General features: G+C 37.6%; 1 protein-coding gene and 1 pseudogene across 3 annotated transcripts in view; both read left to right on the top strand.

Moving 5' to 3' along the window:
* Pclo (piccolo presynaptic cytomatrix protein) overlaps nt 1-27,400 on the top strand; it is a 270,157-nt gene that overhangs the window by 60,144 nt on the left and 182,613 nt on the right. The window lies entirely within an intron of this gene.
* On the top strand, nt 13,278-13,827 carry LOC142840033 (calcineurin B homologous protein 3 pseudogene; annotated as a pseudogene).

The following is a 27,400-nucleotide window of genomic DNA, read 5'->3' on the forward strand; positions in this document are numbered from 1 at the left end:
TGAACTCCATTTTGTTATTTACAGTATTATTTCTCTCACTTGAAAGATGAAGAAACTATTAGGATGGAAGTTAATTTGCACAGGGCTTAAAGTCCAGGAGCTGGTGTAATAACTCAGAGCTGCTTGGCTCTCATAGGTTAAAACATAGGTGGGTGGAGTAAACAGAACAGAATGCTGGGAGGAAGAGGAAGTGAGCTCAGACTCGACAGCTCTGCTCTCTGGAGCAGAGACGCCATGCTCTGCTCTCTGGGGTACATGTGATTCAGCTCCAACCCAGGATGGATGTAGGCTAGAATCTTCCCAGTAAGCGCACCTAGTGATGCTACACAAATGATTAGAAATGGGCTAAATTAATATGTGAGAATTAGCCTAGAAGAGACTAGATAGAAATGGGCCAAGCAGTGTTTAAATGAATACAGTTTGTGTGTTGTTATTTCGGGGCATAAGCTAGCCAGGCGGCCGGGGTGCTGGGGACACAGCCCTGCCACTCGTATTACTACAATGGGGCCTTGCTGTTAGTTTGTGGAGAGTAACCTATCGTCTTGGCAAGAGCCTAGTTGTTTGGGAGGTCACCATGGGACCCCTTTGACCCACAGCATCAATTAGATGTAATCCATTCCCAGTGCTAGAAGCTTCATTTGGTGACAAGAGATGTCCAGTTGGAGCTCTACCTCTCCCATTGTTTAGATATTTAATTTAGATCACCTTCATATATGTATATATTTAAGGAATCTTCTACTACATTTTTGGTTTCCAGATGACCACTCAAATGGCCCTTATTTTAGTTGTTTCTCTTCATATTCTTTTGTCCCTCTCTTACTTCCCCTCTTCACTTCATCGTTCTGTTCCAATCCCTACTTCCTTCTCCAGCCATAACTATCTATTCTGCTTCCCTCTCCTAAGGAGATGTATCTACTCACTTCTCCCCCATTCCTTACTCTATACCTAAACTCTGTGGTTCTACAGATTGTAGCTTGGTTATCATTACTTCACAGATAATATACACATAGAAGTGAATTCATTCTACATTTGTCTTCCTGGGTCTGGGATACCTCACACAAGATGGTTTTTTTTTCCCCCGGTTTCATCTACTTACCAAAGAGTTTCATTCTTTTTAATGGCCAAATAATACTCCATTGTGTAAATATACCACATTTTCTTCATTCATTCTTTTGTTGAGAGACATCTAGGTTGTTTCCAATATCTGGCTATTATGAATACAACTGAAATTAACATGGTTGAGTAAGTATCTCTGTGATAAGATGAAGTCTCTGTTGGGTATAGGCCCAAGAGTGGTTACAGTTGGATCTTGAGGTATATGCAGTCCCTTTGCTTGAATATCTGCCCCAGGAAGATTTCCATAGTGGTTGTAAATGTTTTAGAGAGTTATTGTCAAGCCTTGAGAAATGGATCAAGATTAAAGAGATGAACATTTTTTATCCTCTCTTCACATATTATCATTTAGTGGACTCTGTACATACACAGATTTGAACTTGCTTCAGTGGTTAGATGAGAAACAAGCTTTTATAGTTTATAACATTTACTTTTTGTCAGAAAATAAAAGTAGATTGTATCAACCTTTCTATGTTAAAATATCACTAAGACACAATTATTTATTAAAATACTACAAAAAAGAACTTTACTTACTTGTACTTTAGAAACAAAAATCTTACTTTCTGAATCTTACTTATCAATAGAAAGAGTAGGGTTTATGATAGTGGGATAGAGTACTTTAAATTTAGTATAGGAATAATACAACTTTATTTATCTTTAAATGAAATTTCCTTGAAATTAGAACTCAGAGTTTCAGTTCTTGTTTGTCATCAAGAAGTAGGTTAATTTAAATATACCCTTAGAATATTAACTTCTTGAATTAAAACAGATATAAAAATAAATTTGAACTATCTACTTGTTCATCTAGAAACCAACTTCCAACGTGCCCATCATAGAAATGTGTGCTGAGTCATGAGATGATGGATCTCAACAAGCTTTAACAATCGTTTTGATAATGGGGAGGCCACCTGCTGAGAGTGTAGCTTCCTTATCTGTTTCACACAGGAGTTTAAGGCCTGACATTTGAAGTTTATCAAATTTTAAGTGACTGTGCAAACCTTATAGCTGCTAAAAGCTTTTCGAAAGCAGTCTTGCTTTCCCAACTGATTCTGTGAAAGAACTTAACAATCATGAAAGACATGGATATTTCTTTTCATTTCTTGTTTAATTTTAAAGAGTCTTATGTATTTTGAAATTGTCTTCAGCACATTTCAAATAAAAAAACCACATTAGTTTTTTAATTAAGTCAACTCAGGATTGAATCCACACTTTATAGTGTTGATTTTTTTTTTGCATTTTGTAGTAATTTGGGAAGATTGGTTACAAATCCTATTTTTTATAAAATTTTCACTTTATTTATCCAGACCTTACCAGATTTATCCAGGCTACAGGATATTTGTGGATTAAAACAAGCACTCAATTTCCAGTGAAGTATCCTGGCTCTAGTTTTGACAGATATAGGATTGGTGGTTCACAAGGCCCAGCACTTGGCTTAAAGTTCCAGATATGATGTGGTTCCAGGAAGCCTCAGGATTTTTCTTAGTGTTCAAAGACATTAGCACTGAGCTTCTTGTCCTGACCGTCTACTGGCTTCTTCTAGCTTTGGTAACAGCGTACACTGTATTTTTTCCCATTGCTGTGATAAATAAAATAGCCAAAGCAACTTGGAGAGAAAAGGGTTTATTTCTTCTTAAAACTACTACTCCATCATGAATGTATGTCATGCAGGAAGTCAAGACAGAAACCCGAAGACAGGAACTGACACAGAGAATATGGAGGAATGCTCTTTACTCACTTGCTCATCCTGCTCCCTAATACTATCCCAGACCATCTGCCCAGGAGTGGCAATACCCATAGTAGGCTGGCCTCTCCCACGCTAATCCTTAATTAAGAAAATTCCCCTGTAGACTTGCCTACAGGTTAAACTAATAGAGACAATTCCTCATTGATATTTTCTCTTCCAATATGATTATAGCCAGTGTCAAGTTGACAAAAGAAATTTAAAAAAAAACTGACGAATACTCCCCCCCTCAACTAACCAGAACATGTATTAAAACTTTCTTTCAAGTTAGCGTAAGGACATATTAATACTGGATTGAGATTAGGGTAAAGGATGTACTATAGTTAGTTATCACATACAATAGGTCAGAGTATAGGTGGATGCTGTTACCAACAATGTGTTTATTTTAAGGTCTCAACCAAAGACGTCATTCTGGAAACTTAATCATGAAACCTATTTTAACAAGTTAGTAGACAGTTTTTTTTTTTTTTTGGAATAAGACATATATGACCATTCTAGTCATGTAGGTAGATGCTCAAAGCTATAGGATCCTCAAAGGCCAGCTGTATTCTAGACTACGAGGGTTTTTAGAAATATGGGGAGCTCTTGCTAGTGGGTGTAGGTAGAGAGGGATAAAATTGATGAGATAGCAAACGTGACGATAAGAAGAGCAGAGAGGAACATAAATAATTTAGAACACGAGAATACTAACCTTCAATTAAAACATAAACATGCTTCCCTTCCCCCCCCCCCCCAGCCCACCCCAGCAGCTTCTGGTATTAAGTTTTAGAGAAACTCTCCAAAACTGAGTTTGACTCAAGTCCTCTCGTGCACTTGGTATCCCTCTGTAATGCAATCTAGGGAAGAGGCTTATGAACCGTAATACAGATGCTAGGGTTTCATCCTGAAGGAATTAGAGTGAACGTGGAAGAATTTTTCAGAAGGATTCTTGTGATCACTCTTGACTTTTTCAAGATTATCTTGTCAGCATCATGAAGCCTTGCTAAAAGGAGAATGCAGCAAGAGAGATTTCATGAAAGGGGGCAGTGTTCTGTTGTCTCTGAGGCCACATCAGTGAAGATGGAAATTGGGGGCGGGGAGCTGAAAATCTGAAAAGTGTTCGCAAGGCAGCAGATTGTGCTGTCCTGTGAAATGTTGTGGTCAGAAGTCAGAAAGAGCCCTCAGTGAGGGGCCAGCTGGGAGAATGCTTTCAATCCACTAAAATTAGCCCCCCAGACAGCAGCCGGCTGCCATCCACACTGATGATTTCAGGACTGATACGGTGACAAGATGAGGAACAAAGTCAAAGGGGAAGGGAGTAGTTCCCCTTGCTTGATGAAGTCTGTGCATAGCGTAACAGCGAAGAAGCAAATAGGGACCTGCGGCACAGACCAGGTGGAGGGATGGAGTAAGAGTGTGGGCTGTGCTGGAAAACCGACCGATTTAGAAACCCACGATGTTTTAGCAGTTTTGTGATACCGATGTGGTGCTTTGTTTCTCTGACCCTCAATCGCTCCCTCAGGAAAAGTTGGAGTTGCATTTATTTTTATTTTTACTCTTGTTCCTCTAGAATAGCATTGCTCTGTCTGTCTGCCTGTCTGCCTACCTACCTACTTATCATCTACCTATCTATCATCTATCTACTATCTACCTGTCTCCTCTTCCATTAACAATGGTTAAGTGTAGCCCTATCATCCCAGTGGCTTTGTATGTACTAGCACATTTCTGGATGGCATCCAACACAGGAATTTTAAGGGTGAATTGGTGATTTTTTTTCTTCAGTTCTGGAGGCACAGATGCAGCCCAGGACCTTGTACATAATAGGCCAGGCTCCAGATCTTTGGCTCAGCCACAGGTTTTTGCTTATTTTAGACCCCCAGCTGTAATTCTGGTAGGATACACAAACTTTATCTTTTTAACTACCAGAAACTTCCAAATTAGACACTCTAATTTATTCATCTACATGGACAAAACTTAGAAAATGCAACTATCAGCCCACACCTTCTGAAGAATTTCTCACATTGAATGATGGTTCCTATGGGGCGTCTCAGCCTCTGCATTTCCCAGATCATTGGAAATAGATCACTGCCTGGATTTCCTCATTGGCTGATGTACATCTTTCCTATCAGCTGGGAAGCCCTGGCTTATTTCCCACAGAGATGGTTCTTGCTTGTCAATCTGCCCATCTCCTCTTCAGAACATGTCAGCAGAGAGATTAAGAATTATACTCGCCCCTTTCATAAGTCCTAACAAATTGTTTATTCTAAAACTGTTGATTGGTTAAAGAGAACTCAGCGTGGAAGGGGTTTACTGTCAGGATTTCAAGAATCCGTTTAATAGTTGGGAATATTTTAACTGTTTATTTGATATTAAAATACAGTTACACTTCCCCCCACCTTTTTTTTTTTTTTTTGATTTTTCGAGACAGGGTTTCTCCGTAGCTTTTGGTTCCTGTCCTGGAACTAGCTCTTGTAGACCAGGCTAGCCTCGAACTCACAGAGATCCGCCTGCCTCTGCCTCCCCCCACCTTTTAATCTTCCAATCTGCCTTTCCCCCTAATACACTTTCTAATCCATGGCCTCTTTAATTTCTTTCTCTAATTATTTTGTGTATATATGTATGTATGTATACACACATATATGCATAAATACATAAATATAATTTTCCCAGCATGTATAATGTGTAATGTTATTTGTATATTTGAGGGGATGGACATTTGGGGAGAATTCAGTCCTTACTACTATTGCTCAACTATTGCTCAAAAATTTCTGAAAAGTAGATAACATCTTCCATCTGTTTATAATGATGAATCTGGCTGCTACAAAAGTGATTATATTTATTCATGAGTATATGGAATTTATCTTTATCAACTAGGGAGTTAATGGGAGCAGAGGAGTAAAAGTTAACAAAGATTAAAGAAAATTTGCCTAGATTTAATTTGGATACAGTACGTAATAATCAAGACTCCAATTGGATAGTATCTAGTTTTGTATTTGATGTAAATACAAATCTTCAAATATTCAAGAAGCCAAAAGTTCCTGTAGGCAGAGACTACTTGTTAGTTTCCCACCTGCCCAGACCCAAAGTAACCACATGGAAACTGTATGGATTGCAACACTTATTAGCCAATGACTCTAGCATATTTCTAGGTAACTCTTATATCTTAAATTAACACATTTCTATTAATCTGTGCATTGCCACATGGTTGTGGCTCACTATTAACATTTCGTCCAGTGTCCACCATCTGTCTCCCGTGGTGGCTACATGGCTTCTCATTGTTCTCATTGGCTCCGCCTACTCTTTGCTCTTCTATCTGCTTGGAGTTCCCACCTTGCCCTATCTTGCACTACAATAGGCTCAAAGCAGCTTCTTTATTAACCAGTGATATTCACAGCATACAGAGGGGAATCCCACAGCAAGTTCCCACCTACAGATAATGATATTTGTCTCTGATCTCTGCATAGCGTTTAATAGAGCCAGAGTCATATTTTAGTTTTAAAATGTGAAGCTGCATTTCATATCAATAATGTGCTTAAACACTATTGTAATTATATAATATTTTATTATTTAATTGTAAATGTAATAACTTAAATATCACAGTTTTGTCTATTGAAGTTATTTCTAACATAGTATAGTAGAAATGTTTATTTTTTCTGTTAACATATTTTAGAACTGATGATATCAATCATTTGAGGTTTAGTTTGTGTATAGAATGAAAGATGGAGTTCTCAAGTGGCTTGCAGAGTTAACTACCTCAGTGTTTATTTCTAATGGACAGTTTTCTTCCAGTGATTTATGAGCGCCTATTATAATACGTAGACTGCGTCGATCTTTTGGACATTGTTTTTAGATATTCTGTTTTTTGGTGAATTTAGTCATTCTTAACAGTTTTAAAAATACTGTAGTTTTAAATACTCTGTGGCTCAAAAACCAGTATCTCAGAGAATTCTTCCTACTTCCCACATTCTCATACCTGTTTTGTTTGGATATCTTACTAGGTTTTTCCCCCCTCTCTTTCCAAACGTGTGGCTATCTCCTTGAGTCTACAGTTAACTTTAAAAAATGAAGTCTTCATATGACTATATTTTTTCATTTACATCTACCCTGTAGCGAGCTGCGTGAAGCCACATCTGATAATCAGCTCCTAATCATGCCTAAGACCTGACTTATGCTATTATCGCACAATGATCATCAGCTGCTTGCATATGCATGGGCCTATGGGCAATGCCCACCTGGCAATCCAGGATTGGCAGCCCATGCCTTTTTAAGGGCTGGGAGAGGTTTGCCCGAGGAGAGAGGGGAAGGGAGAGAGAGAAAGTGAATAAAGTCCTGGAATAAACTGCAGTGAGAAGAGCTCCTTGCGGGTCGAGGGTGGCCGTGACACTACCCATTTAACTTCTCCTTTGACATAAAGCAAAATAATTTCCACAAATGTTTTCTATATGACAAATATAAAAATAAATGATATTTTGAAGATTAAAAAATGACTTTAATTGAGAGTGGTATAGCTTTCCTTTCAAATATTTTAAGTAATCATTGCCTTACTGACTAGGATTGTTTTATTGTTCATAACATTTTTAATTAATTATATACACATATATTTAAATAACAGTATAAGACATAGAATACAATTTTTGGAGAAAATCCATAAAAATTACTGTACCAAACTAATTACTGTCTTTTTTCAATTCTTTCTGTCTTTTTCATATTTGAACAGAAGCCATTACTTTTTAAATCCTATTATGTGATGCTTTGCTCTTTTGGCATGTTTTTAGCAACCCACCACCCAGCTCTTAAATAAATCACACAGGGAGGTTTATTCTTAGGAATAAATTTGTGGCCTTAGCTTGGCTTCTTTCTTGCCAACCTTTGTTAACTTAAATTATCCTGACTACTTTTTACCTCTGGGCTTTTATCTTTCTCTATTTCTGTATATCTTTCTTTCCTTCTTACTCCATGACTAGCGGCTGAGTGGCTGGGTTGCTGGCCCCTGATGTCCTCTTCTCCTTCTTCTCTTTCTCCTTGTTCTTCTTTCTCACTTTATCCTCTCTGCCTGCTAGTACCGCCATTCCTTGCTCCTGCCTTGCTATTGGCCATTCATCTCTTTATTAGGATCATCAGATGTTTTACACAGGCACAGAAACACAGCTTCATAGAGTTAAACATAAGAAATGTAAACAAAAGTCACACCCCTTAAAATAATATTCCCCAACAAAATCCTGTTTCATGGTTAAACATATAACTAATAATTTTGGAAACCTTTATATAAAATGATAACTATATTTATTACAGTCAGAATATACTCAACAAGAACATCATTCTAGTCCATTTGTGGTATTCAAAATAAATTTGACTTTATGACTTTAATCTAATTCAAAGAAGCACTTGTTCAATATAAAGAATATGTTGTGATTATCTTACTAGGTTATGAATGAAAAAGAAATATTCATATTTTAGTCAAACTATGGCTGATTACATTATAAGTTGTATGTTCAACTCTTTGGAGTTTTGAACTTTCAATAATTATATGAGAAACAATACCACAAAAAATCTTATTTAAACAATATTTTTAAATTATATCATAATGTAGGTAGTTCTCTTTTTAGAGAATTGGTTTACATAATATTGAATATAAAGGCATCAGGCTTAAACGTATTTTCCCATCTATGAGTGTGGGGTGGGCATTTTCTGTTTTCCTTTGGAGTGTGAGGTATGATGGTTAAATGAGAAGAAAGTCTATTGAAGTCACCAGGTCAACTGTCCCTCAGTTATTAAATTCTCTTTGGTGAATGCAGTGCTGGTTTCCTGTATGAGGTACATATATGCTAATTTTCTCCCACTAATTTTAAAATCTATATTGTCCATTAGAGTAATTTGAGAACACTGACTTTTTATGAATCCTTAAAATGTAGTTCAACATTATGTATTCATGTGTGAGCATGCACTTGTGTTTGTGTGTCTGAGGGTGTATACATATGTGTGCAGTTTTAATTTAATTCAAGAATGAAAAAATTGCAAAACTTTTGGAAATTGGAAAATATTGGAAATTTATCAGTGTTCTTCCTTTCTGTAACATTACTATTTTAAATAATGACAGTGAAAATCAACATAGTGAAAATAATTCAATACTTTAAATTAATATATAGTTCTAATCATATCCAGGAAAATATTCAAAATAATCTGGCTAGCATTTATTTTATTTTTATTAATGGTCAGATTCATTGACATAAATATAAAATGAATGAAAAATTGAGTAAGAACCCAGAGAGAACATTAAAATTACCTAGTAAAACAAATTTAAAGGTTAGTTTTTTTTTGCTTGACAGTTTTGATCCATCTGTGTAGTAATGTATTTTAGGGATATATAATGACTGCTATGTTCTTTAGCATAAACAGTGTCTTTTTGCCGTCACATCTTGTCTAACCCATATGCAGTCTAAGCAGAATGATATGTTTCTGTTGAGAGAAGTCACGACACCAAGAGAAACTGTGGATAAACACAGATGTTAAGTCAGATTCTAATCACAGTTCTTTCTGAAACAGCCAGGTGTTTTATACCCAAGCAGGTCCACTTTTAGAGAAAAGTTTAAAACTTGAAATGGAAGGAAGTGCTGAAAGGGAGTTTTATTAAATGTCTCCTCAGCCTTCCTCTGTGGCTCTACCAGAGCTATTTCTGCCCGTTGAATAACAGGGAGAGAAAATACGAGCTTCTATTCATCACCACTCCTATTTTTATTTTGGATGACCTGATTCAGAAATAATAAAAATAATTTGTCTTATTTGTTACGTCACACTGCAGTTTTTATATTCATTCTAAGTTAGAATGGGCGATGGGTTTGCAGTAGCAACTTTGTAGCAGCTGTTGGTATTCTTATGACGTTTAAAAACTGTAAAATAGAAATCAACTCTTAGTGTACCATCCTATTTCCATGGTATTCCTCATGGTAATGCACTCCATTGCTAACATTATGTCAAATACTAATAAAAAATAATTTGGGTTGGTACGTAAGCCACAACATATTTGTTACAAACTTTGCTGTATCTACTTGACCTGAATTCAGAGAATGCTGATGAAAATGTTCTACAAAAATCGCTTTATCTAGGCATAATTTATCTACATAATACTATTTTAATCATTTAACTGGTGTTAAGTTGGCTGTGTTTATAGGCTTGTTTATTTTCTGTTAGTCATTTATAAAATGTCACATTCTACATACAATATGGGTGTGTTAATATTAATAAGAACAATACAAAAAGTATATTTTGAATCAGTTATTTAACCTGATTTATGTTACATAAATTTTTTAAAAGCACACCCTCATTTGTCATTCATCATTTTTTTCTTAGTGTGTCTTCACAATTTCTGTTCAATAATCAGGGCAGCTAAGGTTGACATAGGCTATTTTGGGACTAAGTAAGAGATGGCTCAATAGTATCAAGCTAAAGTTCTCTTTGAAGATAACTCCTTAAAAGTAAGCCTTGAGTGCTTTTGGTGTCTAACAGATCTCTCAGCTCCAAGTCATTATTTTGATGTTTTAATAATGTATGTTTGGGGATTGTTGGATGACAATAATAGGCTCAGTTTCCATTTATATGGTTATATTTAGGAAATTAATGATTAATTTCTCCTCATAGCCATTATTAGGCAGCCTCAAGAGCTTTTGCATAGAGCGGGGCCTCTTTCTTATTGTTTTCTCATTGCTGGAAAGGCTTGGCACAGACTGCTTGGAGGTACGGCCTGACCCCATTGCCCTGCCTGCCTTTTCTGTCTTGCCCTCCATCAGTTGCTGAGATGAGCTTGTTCTTTCCTATTAAGTTTTTTTTTTTAAAGGGATTGCTGACATCGCTAAGTTTATGTAACTTATATGCTTTTCTCATGTGTATTTTGTGATTTGATATCATCTCTTTCAGGTAAATCTTCCTTTAAAATATTCCATATTTGACTTTCTATGGAAAATAATAATCTATTTGTGGGGAAAAAAGTTCGCTAATCTGTGCTTAGATTGCAGGATAACAGGAATCTGCTCATAAGAGAAAACACAGGAAGAGTTTCTCGAGGTCTTTTAATTTGGCTGGCTCTTTATCTAGGTCCAATGGGCATTATTAATAAGAGAACATTTATATTTCTCAAACAGCTTCATGTGTAGCTGATGTTATCAGCTGTTGTCAATTTTATATTTGTTATAAGTCTGGCAGGAGCTGGTTCCAGTCCGAAAAATACTATTTTTTTAAAATATCAAAATTACTTTGAAATTTCAACAATAAGAAGCAAGAAGCTGTCCAGGATAGAATGAGAAGGTTGATAGAGAGGAAATCTGTAGAGAATTCTGGAATCATGGTGACCTTCTTGCAACTGAATTTTATTGTTACTGTCGAGGAACCAGCCCTTTTCTTCTTCCCTGAACTTGTTTCAATTACCCAGCCTGGGAAGCACAACAGATGTCAGCAACACAGCAGTAGGCCAGAGAGTTGACAATAATTCCGAAACATAGTGAGGCTCTTCAGGATGATAGCAAGAGCCAGTTCCTTGTTACACTCCGTAGATGAGCTTCCGTAAGTAAGGTTTTCTGTGTGCGGAACACAGTTCTGTTTTAGTAAGAAGAATAATATCAAAAGTGTTTAAATTCTTTCTTGTGCTTGAATGTCAACATTTAAAAGAGTTTAAAAGTGGTATACTTTCAGATTGTTTTTTTTGTCAGGATATTATAACTAAATAATAGAACAGAGCTCTAGAAAATCTTGAAATTAACTGTGATGAATGAATAATATTTATTATTCTATATGTATAGCTTCATATATATATTAGAATTGAGGACAGACCTCTGGTTACCTACTAAGGCACAATGTTCCACAGACGCTTTCTAGTTATCTGCTTAACAGAAATTTGAAAGATTTTTAGTTTTGGGGTATTTTTGTTGTTGTTTTCTTTTTATTGCTTGTTCACTTTTTTCTTTTTTTAGTAAGAGGAGGCTAGATAACACTGATCAAAATATAGACATTTTTCCATGAAACTTTCAGAAGTAAATCTTTTAATTATGTACCCTTAAACCTGAATCAGTTGCACAAATGGAGGAATAAATTACAAGACTCTAGTGATACTTAGGGATTCTAGTATGAACTAGTATAAAGACTTACAGAATGCATGTTTCTAAAAGGGCTAAGAAACTGCTATGTTTAGAAAGGCATGCTGAGGTTTGAAGAGGCATGTGGTTTTAGAAAGTCTCTAGAGACCATTGTTTAACATCAGTTTTAACTCAGTTCCAATGTCTATACTAAAAAATATGATTTTGATTCATTGAAAATGATCTGAGTAAATGAAAAAAATTTCCATTTTAAAATCACTTGATAGACTCTTCTTAAATTATCATAAATTGTCTTTATCTCTGTCTTTTAGTTTTTATAAACTACATAATATATCAAAGGAAAACTCTTAATATTATTATTTGTGTTATCTCTCAGTTGAGGCCAACCTGTTCTACTGATTGAGTTCTCAAAATAAGAAAGGAAAAAGAAAGGAAAAGAAAAGTATTCAACTGTTTATAATAAAGTTGCTTTGGAGTCAGATATCTGACTGTAACTTTGGAAAAATTCCTCACATATTTTATTTAATTTTCCTCTGAAAAACAACAAGAGTTCAAACAGGTTGTTACAGATTCAAATTACAAAATGCATAGAGAGCAGTTAAGACAGAATCTGGTAAATGTCATTCAAACATGATTCAACCCTTAGCCTCTACTAGGAATTTAGAAATATCAAGCCCGCCATTATATGCACGAAATTTTTTAAATAATTGTTAATAATTTTAGGCCGAAAATTTAGTGTTTGAAAGCACCCATTATCCTAAAGGGTTTTGAAGTATGCTTTTTAAAACAGTGCCAGGGTAAGGAACCGGACAGGAAATGTGAGGCCGATATCCTCACACAAGCATCCCCAGATTCCTTTTGGTGAAGAAAAGAAAGGTGTACTACCATAAAATGCAAATTAGAGCTTGAACAAGAATAATGGCTGAAACTCAGAGTAGTGAAAACTGAACCTAATACAAGTGCTAATGAGATAGGATGCTGTCAAATCTAATGTATACTTCAACAGATGTGTGTTGTTACTGACTTGGACCAGAGGACACTTCTATTTAATACTGACCAAGATGTTTTGCTTTTATTTAACAGTTATACATATTCTCAGCTATTATAAAAATTCAACTTAGAGATTCTGTCATGAAATGAGATGAAATAACCCTGATATTTATGTTCTTTAACACAGAACTTTTGTCAAGGTATAGTTGATCCTCCCTTGCTATGAGAGCTCCTTCAGCCAATAGCCTTTAAGACACCAGCCTACTTGGGCATGGTCTCTTATACTATAAAAATGCAGCTGTAAAGTCTGTGTTGGCTTCCGGCTGCTAGATTTGGTTCCTGTTCCCCGTTCCTGCAGAGGACTGTGATCTATGCAGGAGGGGTTCCAGAATCAGAGCGACTTCAACTGTGACTGGATCAAACAGCTGCACTAGAGGTTATGGCTCCTGAGCAGAAACCAGCCCACCATCTGGCAGAGAACGAACTTCGGCATTGTCCAGGACCTGGAGTTCAACCTAATTCGCTCCAGGATCATCCATGCCTTCTTTGACAATCAGAACCTAGGCAAGAGGACCAGCGGCTTGGCAGAGATTAGCTTCGAGGACTTCATGACCATCATCACCTACTTCAAGCCGCTGCGCTCCCACATCAACAAGGAGGAGGTAGAGCTGTACCACTGAGAGAAGATGCGCTTCCTTTTTTACTTGCAGGACGAGGGCTGCGATGGGCTCATCATGTTGCAAGAGTACTATAGGGTGGGGAGAACCTGCTGTCCGCGAATCCACAGTTGGAGCATGCGTGGGCGCGCTCCATTGCCAACTCCTTCGCACACCTCCCTTGAAGGAGGAGGCCAGGGCTTCAGACAAGCCGCTGGAGGAGGGCCAGCCATCTTTGAGATCAAGATGCGAGTCACTTTCCTGAACCTAGAAGCCATGGCCTTATGCCAGTGACCTGCGGGCTACCCCGCCCACCACCCTCACCATGGGAGAAGCTGCCCCTGAGCCTGGCAGCAGCTATGGGGTATCTGTGACCTAATGGGAAGCGAGAGCCAGAATCTAGCTCATGCTTTACAGCTGCATTTATAGTATAAGAGACTACACCCAAGTGAGCTGGAATCTTAAAGGCTATTGGCTGAAGGAGTTCCCACAGCACTCCCTTGAACTTTTACTATCAATTTGGGTACCAGTTACCTTTTTTCCTAGAGAGACATTGACTGTTATATTTCAGAATATTTGTGTTTTACCCATAACTTGGTGAATTAATGAATGTAAGCATTGATTTTTACAGGGACAGACTTCCTAGAATCATGTAATGCATCTAGCTATGTGAGAATTTAGATACTGGATATGCTCATATATCTATAATTGTGGCTTTTGAGGGTTTCGTTAAGACAGTAATTCAAAGTTGTCATATGAACCTCATATTTGACATGTCCTGAGAGATACACTTCTTGGTATCTCTTGATCTGTGCCGCCTGGCACTTCATCACCAACCGATATTTTGATTCTGATGATGTAAATAAGGCAATGAAAAGTCTTTTATATTTTCTTCAGTGTCAAATCTTAAGTACCCAAAATGTTTAAAATACTTGGTCTTAGATTCAAGATACCATGTATCCTCGAAAATAGGATTGGGATAAATCATTTCTTACACATTCAAATGAATTGTAAGTACAAGAGATCACCCATATGGTTACACTGGAATTCTGAGCAAAATTACTTAGCTTTAAGTACTATGGCATATGGCTGCCTATTTGAGGACTCATCTGAAATAATACAGTCCAAAAATTAACCACAAAGGACAATTTTTCAGCAAGAAAATAAATGTAACCAGGCTGTAGTAATATGGGCGACGGCGGGGCTGCGTCCCCAAACACCCCAGCCGCCTGCCCGGCTCGGCTAGCTTATGCCCCGAAATAATTACACAGACACTGTATTCTTTTCATCACTGCTTGGCCCTTAGCTCTGGCCCTTACTGGCTAATTCTGATATCCCAATCAACCCATCTCTAATAATCTGTGAGCACCGGTCTTACCGGGAAGATTCTAGTTCAGCGCTTCATCGCGTGTGTCTGCCTGGGAGGAGAGCTGCGGAGTCTGACCTCTTCCTCCCGGCATTCTGTTCTGTTTACTCCACCCACCTAAGGGTGGGCCTATCCAATGGGCCTAGCAGTTTCTTTATTGCTTAGCCAATGAAATCAACAAATTGATATGACACTCCCACATCACCAGGCAAGAATGAGTGCTGAATGTTCCTTGTCTGGTTAACTTGAGGAGTTAGTTAACCAACATCCTTAATGTGGAAAAGCTTGAATTATAAGCGACAATGCAGCTCAGCCAACACATGGATGCCAAGCTTCTAAAACTGTATGCAAAGAAGTCAGTGGTGTGGTTGCTGGGCATCTGATTTCCACAAGGTCTGATGTAAAGATTTTTTTGTTACTTTAGAACATTAATTTTTGGTAAGGTTTTTTTTGCATATGATAATAGATACAAATATGCTATCAATTCTTCTACATTTGTGTACCAAATAATTTCTTTGGGAATAGGAAATGGTTTGTGAAAATACATCTTTGGACAGTTGAAGTTTAGACACACTGGTATGTGTACCAAATGTTCTATATTAGCAATTTCTTTTTGAGAGCAGTTGTGAAAATCAAAACATTCCTCAGTGTATAGCATTGCTCATAAAAAAAAAACTATGGAGGATTAATTTTAAAATGATATTTCACGTGGGGCTGAACATAGCCACGCTGACCAAAGGAGTTATGAGAGTAGGGGAGTGGGTTAGGCCTGTCCGTAGCCAGCCATGCCTCAGCTCACTCCCTGGAATCCCCTCATCGCCACACACTTAGGAACAATTCATTGCTTGAGTATTATTAAAAGATTTGATCCTTTGGTCATTTCTCATCTCAAAGTTGTACCTCCACAACTTAGTGGATGGATGGATGACCTGAGAACAGGGAGAACGCTGTGGCGGAGAAGAAAGATGACATTGAACTGAAAGAATCCCTGATCTGGACGCAGAGAGGCAGCAAGCTGGAGCAGCTTTCAAGCTTGTATCTGGAAGCTGCAGCAGAGAACAATCAGGCGTGAGCATCAGGGTTGGGCGGCATTGCTGGCAGAGCAAGTGGTGATTATATGGAGCTTAATGGCAGTCTCAAAACAGCAGCCTCAGCATCATGCCAGAGCCAAACAGGAGCAGTGTTTTTATTCCCCCACAGAAGTGTGTGGGAAACTCGGGAGAGATTCGTGAGGATAGTGTATCAGGAGCAGAGCTTCCAGTGGACTCCTATCTGGCTCCTTGTATTAATGAAGGCTCTTAGGCAATCAAGATTGGTCTTGGTATTTTCAGATGTTATTTGTTTTGTGCTGTCCTTGCCAATATGTCTGATCCTTCAAAACCTTTATAAGGGAGGTAGGTGTATTGTTGAAGGATTTTCCTTATGAATATGATTCAGTGCACAGAAAATTAATAGTGTCCCTCTCTAGAAGCTTTGGTAAATATAAGATTACTTTTATTTTCTGGAATGCCCAACACTCAAGATGCCCCCTCCTCTTTTATACCTTCATCACATCCAGCCCTGGACATGGAATACAACTGGAAAGACTTCAGAGTTCCTTTATCCATATCATATTATTCTGTAATCTCATTGCTCTGCCTTTTCTGTTTCGCATTTAATTGGGAAACCTAAATTGTGACACCCCCCCCCTTCTTTGGCTTGCTCCTGACCTCTCTTTACGATTTCCATCATGACACTGTTCTTGGGTGACTTGATATTCCCTTCCTGACCATGAAGTTGATTTTCCATTTACCCCAGATCCATCATTCTAGATTCTGTCTGTCGTGCATATAAGTAAGACTAGATACGTTCCCAACGTTACTGTCCTTTATGCCTACCTTTCTTTCATTTCACTTAAAAATAATGAACCGATGAACACTGTTATCAGTATAAAAATGAGATTTTTCTCATGATTTCTATTCTTACGGTTCTTGTAGGTTAACATTTTAAAGCTTGGAGTTTTATAATGATGCATATACATAAATCAACTTTTCCATTATTGGTTGTGACTTCCTTTGTTCATTCTTTTGTGTCTTCCTTCCTTTCTTTCTTGTCTGTGTATGTTTAGAGTGTATGTGTGTATGTTTGTGTTTGTGTGTGTGTGTGTATGTACAGATGTATGTGTGCCCTTGGAGGTAGACATAGGTGTGTCTATTGCTCTCCACTTTATTTATTTAGACATGACCCTTCACTAAAGTCAGAGCTCATTTATTAGCTCTCCTGGCTGATCAAGAAGCTTTGGAGTGCTGCTTGTCTCTACTTACAGTGTTGGGGCTGCAGGTGTATGCCTCACTTTCCAGTGGGTACTGAGGATCCAAGCACAGGTGTTTGTGTTACAGGCATTGGACTGACCAAACTTAAGCCTTCTATATCATTTGCATTGAAATTTATCTTCAAACTGTGTAGATATGTAATATCTATATATACACACATGCTCTGTATCAATCAATGAGTGTAGTATATGGTATTAAGAGACATTTTCTTATTCATGCCGTGACTTATAAAACTCGATTGCCCTTTAAGCAAGAATAATGTACTTTTATTTGCTTTAATCCATGGTGGCTTTCTATTCCTATTAAGGTTAGCAGGAAGGGAAGCTGTCGTTTCTTTAGGAGAAAATAGTAATTTTACTCAAATGAGTGCTGGGATTGTTCTCATTTGGTAAGGCTTCTTTTATATTGCTGACGTCATTACTCTCATTGTGCAATGAGCAAATGGGTCTCTGCATGCCTCTGTGGAGAAAATAATGTGGGGTTGTTAAGATGGTGAGCTGTGGGTCAGAATAAGAGGGTTCAATTGGTAGCATCCCTTGCTGATGGTGTGAATTTGGGTATACAGTAAAACTCCTCCCACCCATTTCTTAGTTCATATGACATGGGTAGTTGTGTTGAGGAATAAATGAATTGATCCATGTAACTTTATTAGTACAAAACCCAACCTATTAGATATTTGGTAATATCCGCATTTTATTGATGCTTCTATTCATGTTAAGTTGATCACTACAACATGGCATTTAAATTGTACAGTAAGTTAACAGAGTTCTCATTTGGCCCGTAGATCAGTGCTATACTATTGTCTGGGTACATGTTAGAGAAGTATGCTATATTTGTTTACAGATTTTATCCTCAAGAAGTTTAATACTTTTGAGAAATTGTGTCTCTCTGTACTATTATAATGCTTCAAAGTATGCTTTATTTTCAGTTTTAATAGCAGAAAATTGGCATAAGATGCTGTTTCCTTTGAAGTTAACTTTCAGAAAATGAAACACAAGAGCAAGGTGTCTGTATAGAAAAACATGATTTCAAACAACACTTACTATTGTTCCGAGGCCATTCTGAGATTCAGTCTGAGTTATAGGCTCCCAACCCTCTATTTTTAATTAATAAGTTAATGAGTCTGATTTAAGAGTTCCAAAACTTTGGAAAAGAAAATAATTAGAATTATAAAAATTAGGCAAACCCTGGTTTTTAATTCCCTACATATGAGCTACTTTTTTGGACTGTCTCTATTTACACAAGACAGACTTCCCTGCACTTCAGGAGCTCGGTGTCTTCTCACGTAAGACCTGAGTTACTTCTGTCCCTAGATTGCTAACGTACTGAATAACCTACGTATCTGCCCTGAATTTCAATTTGTAGAAGGAAAGCAGTTTCTTTTTACTGTATTCCTTTTTGCCTAACATATTTCTTTATTGTAGAAAATCAAAATAGGAATTAAGCAGTACCGATCTTCCAGAGGTTTCTCCAAAATGTCCACAATTAGTTTTCTTGGTTATTAGAAATTCACATCTGCTATTGTGAAGGCCCAGATATTGTTTATCTGACCCTTTATCCTTGGTAAGTAATTAGAATCTTGGGCATTGGAAATGCACGTCTTTTAAAACCTGATCTAAAGAAATGCTATGGAGGAGAATCATAGAATGCCCACCAACACACACAATGGGAGGTAGCATTGAGAGCTCAGTCCGTGGAATAGCATTACTGGTGTCTTAAGGCCAGAATACATCTTCGGCCTCTTAGTTCTAAATATAATGAAAGGTCATCACTTTTTTAAAAAATTCTGCTTCTTATAAAGCCCGTGGTAGCCCTCTTCAAATAAAATTGATAGCGGTTTTGACAGCATGTCACAGGTCATTAGGAATCTCATTCTAAATATCATCTCCCATCACGTTCTTGCCCACACCCTCAGTGCCAGTGGGAAGGAAGATGTCCCATTTATTCTTCAGTGAGTGCAGCCCTCTAGGGTGTGAGTTTATTTTGGGATTGCTCACAACATTAGGGAAAAGAGTGTTTTTAAGAAGTCATTCTTCTCATTGGCAAATCCATGCTCCATTCTGTGGTGGTGACAATGCGGGCAAACCTACATGCAAGACAATCAACTTCTAAGACTTAAGAGTGGAAAAAGAGCTAAGATTTTTAGTGTGCTAATTAATAGTTATTTTATCGTGGTGGCTAAATTGCACTTGAGAATATATTTACCACTGTAGTTGCTTAACTGATTGAACATAATTAAATTCCCTATCTTGATGCTGCTTGTGATTGATAATGCTTCTACCCAATGTACATTTGCCTTGCCAATTGTTTGTATTAAAATTGTACTCATTTTTGAACCAATTGGCCTTCAGTTTTATGCTAATGAGGGCTTATGGACACTTAAATCTTGATGTCCTAGCCAGGACATTAGGGAGAATTTTGTTCAGCGGCTTGAGTCCTGTGCATCTGGCTCATCTCTTGGTCTGATTCCTAAAATCCGACTTTAGAGCAAAACTTTATATTTCTTTGATATTTTTATATCATAATTTATCTGTGTGTGTTAGGGTTTGCTATCATGTGTGGAGGATCAGAGGACAGCTTGAGACAGTTAATTCTTTCCTTCTACCATATGGGTCTCCAAGCTCTAACACAAGTCCTCAGCCTTATTTGCTGAGCCATCTTGCCAGCCCTAATTTTATTATGTTTAAGTGTTTAGCAGTTTAAAATCTGGCTTCCCTCTTTTCTTCTAATTTATTATCTAAATGGATATTTAAACAATACTCTAACATCAGAAAAATTACCATAAAAGAACAAATACATTTGACATTTCTCATGTTAATTCTTAAAAAGGAAAACATTATTTTCTAAGATCTTGATTGATTTTCATTATTAAAATGTATTATATATTAGTCAATTTTTCTTTCGTTGTAGTGGAAAATACCTGACAAATTAATTTAAAGGAAGGGAAGGCCTCATTTCAGCTCATAGTTTGAGGATAGTCAGTCATCCTGAGGAAGGTATAGTAAGTAGCAGGAGCCTGATAAAACTAATCATACCCTGTCTACAGGTATGGATCAGAGAGAGATTTAGGCTGTGATGGGCTAGCTTCATCCTCTTCCCTCTATATTCCCACTGACACCCTCAGACCATGGCATGGTTGTACCTACATTCGGCATGGGTTTGCCCATCCAGTGGGAAGACTTAAAACTCCCTCACAGACACACCAGAAGCGTGTCCACTGGAAGATGGCGAATCAAGTCTAGCGACAATGAAGATTAGTGAGCATTCCCACATCAAGGCCTTGTTTATGTGCATTGTATGAGCAGCCCTCGGATTTGAACAATTCCCACATTAAGGGCACTGCTTCTGTGTGTGCGTAATGCGAGAGTAGTTCTCAGATTTGATTGGCTAGTCTTGCGTTTTGTTTTTTTTGTTTTGTTTTGTTTTTGTTCGAGACAGGGTTTCTCTGTGGCTTTGGAGCCTGTCCTGGAACTAGCTCTGTAGACCAGGCTGGTCTCGAACTCACAGAAATCCGCTTGTCTCTGCCTCCCGAGTGCTGGGATTAAAGGTGTGCGCCACCATCGCCCGGCTAGTCTTGCGTTTTGTATTACAGAACTCCAAATGATTAATTATTACTTAATTAAGAGAAACATTATGCTCTTTTCTTTGTAACTAGACCAAATTGTTTTGTAGTTGCTTAAAAAAATATAGATCCTTTGAATCTTATAAAATCTCATACTAAAAATCATAGAACCAAAGTCATAGTAATTGAAATCTCTCCATTAAAGTTACTCCATTGTCCTCTGACTGACACCCACTAATATCCCTGTACCTATAGTCATGGAGAACAGCTTTCATACTCTTTGTGAGTAATAAGGAATAATTTGGTGTTATACCCATTGTGCCGACTAGTTTTATTTCTAGTCAGTTGAGAAGATGCTCCACAAGACTGGTTTGTAGGCAAGCCTCTGATGTATTTTCATTCCTGATGTAGAGGGACAAGCTCATTGTGGGTGGTGCTACTCCTGACCTGGTGGTCCAGTAAGCATCTCTCTTCCATAGACTCTTCATCAGCTCCGGCCTCCATATTTCTGCCCTGTTTGAGTTCCTGTCCTGGCTTCCTTTAATAATGGGTTGTGTCGCGAACATGTAAACTGAAATGAAGTCTTTCTTCCCAAGATGTTGATGGTCATGGCGCTTTATCACAGCAATAGGATCCCTAGCTGAGACAACCACCTATATTTCATAAATTCTACAGTGAATTCTTTTTTATTTAAGTATTTTTAAAGTACGCATATTATAATATTGCTAAACTGCATGGTGGTGGTGCACGTCTTTAATCTCAGCACTCAGGAGGCAGAGGCAGACAGATCTCTGTGAGTTCGAGGACAGCCTGGGAATGGAGAGAGTTCCAGGAGAGGCTCCAAAGCTACCCAGAGAAACCCTGTCTCAAAAAAACCAAAAAAGAAAAAATTGCTATGTTTTGGCATTTCATTTTCTCTGGGGGATGCAAAATATGCCATTCTATATTTACTGAAATAAAATCGTGTAGCACTATTGCAACTTGAAGAATAATTACATAGATTGAAAGGAAAAGAGTTGTTGAAAACTCAAAATAGCTCTATAGTTCTAAAATTAATTCACAAATTGCTATGGATATTTAAATAGCTTTGAGATGTGGATCAATTTTTTGAGCTATCCACCAGCCCTGTGCTTTCCTTCCTTCCCCTGCCTTTCTTTATTGTGAACATCTATTTAATGTGTTTATGTTATGGCTTAAAGAAAGAATATTTGGCCTTGAACTCTATGCTGTCTGTGATGTCACGTTACTTACATTTGTAAGCAGATGGATAAAGGAAACTTTCCATATCATGATGGTTTGCAAATGCCATGAAAAAGCAATGCTGGGAAAGGAAATGACTTAGCTGTGTTTGAGCCACTGCTCAAAGCAGAAAGAATATGCAAATGAGAAATTACATGAAACCCAGAGCACGAGAGAGAATGCCTGAGGAAGCAGAGATTCTACAGAAGATTTGAAGTGGCATGGTCACATACGTACAACTAGTATGTCAGTAAACAACCCGAAGACGTAGAAAGGCTGGGTCACCATGGGCTTCCTGTATCGTACTGGGGGAAGAAGCTTTTCTAGAGAGTATTGTGAACTCAATTTCAGAATTATGTGGGGAACAGTTACCTTAAAAACTACTGAAGCTGCAATGTGTGAAATATATAGAATGGAGACTCAATTCAAGTCTATTAAATCCAATCCTCAATTTAGAAGGCTGTATTTTAAATTACAGAAGAGGGAACTAATACAGAAAAGCAAACGGACAGATCTAATTAAATGTTAGGGTAGAAAAGTTTTGGTTATCACTTACCTCCAGAAGGAAAAGTGAAGATTCTTGGTTGCACACAGTGCAGCCATATGCATGGCTCTGAACATTAAAATAGGGATGGAGACAGGACTTGTCAAAAACAGAGAAATAAAGATGAATCCGTTTGGGGACGTGCAGAGTTTTAAATTCCGTCTTCATGCAAGGGTATGTTCAGCTGACAGAGCACCATTTTCTTCCTAAGACTGAGATTGGGTCTCTCTGTTTCTACTTTCGCGAGTGTTTTTTTTTTTTTTAACATGTGGCTCTTGAGTTTTTCAAACTACATCTTTTTCTATTTCTATAGCTACACTTTTATTTTTATATTAATGTGATGGGTTGCATTAAATTTTGAGTATTTTGATGTCTTTATATGATTAGGATACTTCATTCTTGGATGTGACATGCAACTTTCTTCTTTTATTATTTTGTTAGACTTGCCTGCTAATACTTCATTGAGAACTTGAGTGCTTTAGTTACTCTAGGGAACTTTAAGAGTCACCAGTGTACAACTGCTGAGGAATGTGGATGTCTGACAAGTAAGTGTGACACCTGAAGCTAAGAAATGGTCACAGATAGTAAAGATGTTAATGGTAGCGTATGATGTTGAGGCATTGATTCCAGACAATGTTGTGAATAGTTTAGGAATATTTACTCGAAGAAGGGGGCATGTTTGTTTTCTGTATGCTTATTGTCATTTTACAAGTGAGGACGGAGTGAACAAGTTATGGAATATCCCTCAGCCTTGGGCTCCACACCCAAACTGTCTCACTTCAGAGCCTACGCTTCAGCCATCACTGCTAATGACGGGATTCTTCTGCAGTTGCCTAAGGATTTACTTTTCCCACCTGAAGGTGTCCATTAGTCATATCCTCCCTGTGAGGTGTCTGTTCAGGAACGTTAGAGTTGGCTGTGACTTTCCTATCTTCATGTTATTTTCTTAGAGGTGAGTTCAGTGACTATAGGAGAAATCCGTCTGGTGAGACATTAACAGCAGGTGGCTAAGGGAGTTTGATCAAAATGCAGATGGGTGCATTATTGTCATTCGGGACGACACTCAACCATGACTAAGCCAACTGTTCTAATAGTTTGAATCTGCAGGACACTTTCCTTGTTGAGGAAAGTATAAGGTAAAAAAGACATTGCTGTAAAAATATAGTAAACCACAAGTTAAACAATAAACTAAATGGACTAGGAATGGTTCTCTCATCCATAATTTGATGGACCAGAACGATGTGAGGTTTTGCCCTTGAAGCCATGGTTATGGTAAAAAATGACCTGTCTGAAAGGTGTTAAAACTGGCGTATGTAGAGAGGAGAGTATAAGTCCGTTCAGTTTCCAAAGAATACGATGCTTAACAGCTTCTTAGTTGTTTTCATTGGGTGAATTCTAGTTTCCCTTTAAAGAACGCCAAGTAAATGTCCAAAACATTTATTTAAAATACACATTAGGAGCTGGGCGGTGGTGGCACACACCTTTAATCCCAGCACTCAGGAGGCAGAGGTGAGCGGATCTCTGTGAGTTCGAGGCCAGCCTGGACTACAAGAGCTAGTTCCAGAACAGGCTCCAAAGCTGCGGAGAAAGCCTGTCTTGAAAAACCAAACAAAACAACAACAACAAAATACACATTAGGTGTGGCAGTACACACCTGCAATGCCAGCACTTGAGAAATGAGTGTGAAACAGAAAGAAATTACCACATTTGCCTAAATTCTCCAAAGATTGTGAGGACTGACATAGTGTGCAAACATTTCCACAATCAACCTGGAGCATGCTTGCTTTTGTATTGGTAGAAAACAATCCATAGTCACAAGCTGATTCAACAGGGATTTCTTCTTTGGGGTCATAAGATAGTCCTCCTCTAGGGCTTTGGGATGGTGACTCTTGATTCTCGAATAGACTGTATTATGAATTCAACTAAATGACAAGCTACTGGGAAATACTGCAAGAGATTTTTAAGATATTTTAAATTTGAACACCTACTCTAAAGGTGGCCGTGGCAACCTAGGAACTTGGGAAACGAAAGAAGGAAGTTTTGCTTTTCCCTGTTTGGCTTCTCTCACCGGCAATATTATCTACCATGTTGCAGCTTCCTTCCTTGCCTACTATTAGAAGCAGGCTTCATTAATAATCTAATACTCATATATCTCATATATAAAAATCCATCTCATATATATCGTGCATATAAGTCATTTATTTATCAGGCTTCATTTATCTGGACTGCAGATCTCTGCTTCTCCAGAAACCTTCCAACCCTTCAGTGAAAGATGCAGATTTCTAAGAAAGTCGGCCTAGTGTAATGAACAGTTACTAAGTTCACGTGTTCTTCTTTGTGTTTAAATATAGCTATGTTTGAACTACCCAGAAAACATTGTATGAGCCAATGTCAACTGTCCTTGAATATAGTCCAATTCATCAGTTCTGTTACCTTAGAGAAACATGAATAATACAGTCGTTTAAATGATGACATCTTTAATGTTTTCTCTGAACTTGGAGCCAATACTTCAGTCAAGCCAGTGTTGGTAGATGTTTCTGTTCTGCAAGCTGCTCCCAAGGAATCACACAGATATTTATATCAATTATAAATGCTCCTCCAGTAGCTTAGGCTTATTACTAGCTTACTCTTATATTTTAAATTAACACATATTTCTTAGCTTTGCTTTGCCACATGGCTTGGTACATTTTCTCAGCATAGCATGACCATCTTGCTCCCCTCTGTGTCTGCTAACAACTCCCAACTCTACCCTTCTTCATCCCAGAATTCTCAGTTGGACTCTCCCACCTAACCTTACCCTGTTCAGCTATTGGCCAATCAGCTTCTTTATTAAACCAATCACAGTGACATATGTTCACATGGTGTAAAGGAATATTCCACAAGTCAGCAACTTTAGTATTAAAGATCAAGCTCAGTACAGTGTCCTTAGAGCTCTGAGCAGCTAGCATAAGAACCGTAACAACTCAGTTGTATAGTAAATTAAAATTTAAATTCTAAGTAAATGTAGGTGCACAAGTCAAATACATAGAAAAATACTGTGAGGTATACGTGTGCATTTTGGATTATAAATCTTGTCAAAGTTCAAAAACCCAAGATAGCATAAAATAGATGTTGACACTGAAATATATATGATTTATATGCATGATATATATGAGATGGATTTTTATATATGAGATATATGAGTATTAGATTATTACTTAAAGTCAAATGTTTTGAGTATAAACATAATGGGCATATATCATGAATGCAGGATATTTATATATGACGTTGACCAATTTTTAAATTTTTGTAATTGTCATACCTTCAGTCAGTGAAATATTTATTAAAATGGAATAGTAGAGAGTGATTATCTAGTGTTTTTGTACTTAACATTGTGCCTGGGAAACAGTAGTCCCTAGATAATGTAAGCTACTAGGGACCCATCCTAAATTAGTTTATATACATTTTGTAGTTTCTATAACAATCCTACTTTCATTATCATTAATATGAGCACCAAGAAAATGAATTTTGAACTAAATATTCAAATAAAATAGACGGTGATAGCCGGGTGGTGGTGGCATACGCCTTTAATCCCAGCATTCGGGAGGCAGAGGCAGGCGGATCTCTGTGAGTTCGAGGCCAACCTGGTCTAGAAGAGCTAGTTCCAGGACAGGAACCAAAAGCTACGGAGAAACCTGCCTCGAAAATAAAAAAAAAAAAAAAGACGATGATAATGTAAGACACTATTTTCAGTGTCTTCAAAATCAATGAAAATTCATACACAGTGTAAGATGAAAGAGCTCATTTTACTGAAGATATATAACATTACTTTTAATCTCAGTTAGGATATATTAGTTAGGATATCAAGTGCTGGCATTGCAGGTGTGTACTGCCACACCTAATGTGTATTTTGTTGTTGTTGTTTTGTTTGGTTTTTCAAGACAGGGTTTCTCCGCAGCTTTGGAGCCTGTTCTGGAACTAGCTCTTGCAGTCCAGGCTGGCCTCGAACTCACAGAGATCCGCTAACTGAGTTAGGATTAGCAAATATCCTTTTTATGTACGGATGGATATATTCATTGTGGATAAATAGGAAACAATTCCTCACCACCAATCTGATGCACAACCTATTTGATGAACAAATGATCAAATAAAGGAATACCACTCTTTCCAAAGAGGTAGCCAAAGTTCTTGTTCACCATTAAATCACACCCTTAAGTCACAAACATGCATTGTACCCTAAAGAACACAACCTCAGGTCCTCTACAAAAGAAACATGTGCTCTTAATCGGTGAGCCCTATCTGTAACCCCAAGAATTAAATTTTGTTTGTATCAATACAGTCCACATATTCCTTTCCTGAAGAAATAAGGAGGGCTAGAAAAGAAGTACTCAGTGTGGACGCACTAGAAAGGGAAGGGTAATGAAAAATAAAACATGCAGTGCACCTCAAGATTCTAAGATTCATCTTCCAGGAGATATAGGAACTTTGGGGCATTAGGAAAAGGGAAGCAAGAAAATCATGAAAGACAACTACATAGCTGTGCTGGGGTATTAACTATATTATCATCGCTGAGACTAAAGACTATAAATAGATATTTAATAGAGGAAAGTCTTTTTCCTCATGGTTCCATAGGTTTTATTTCATCTAACCAAGCATAGCAATAATGGGAAGCTGCTGGGGCAAGATAGATTCCCCCAAGTTTATGGTCCCAGAGATTCGCTTCCTTCAGCAAGACCCTGTCGTTTGCAGCTCCTTCACCTTCTGAGAGCTTTTTCATATTCTCTGTCCATCACTGGATTGAACTATTCACTATGCACTAGCTCTCATGATTGAGTT

The sequence above is a fragment of the Microtus pennsylvanicus genome, chromosome 22, assembly GCF_037038515.1.
Source record: "Microtus pennsylvanicus isolate mMicPen1 chromosome 22, mMicPen1.hap1, whole genome shotgun sequence".
NCBI lineage: Eukaryota > Metazoa > Chordata > Mammalia > Rodentia > Cricetidae > Microtus > Microtus pennsylvanicus.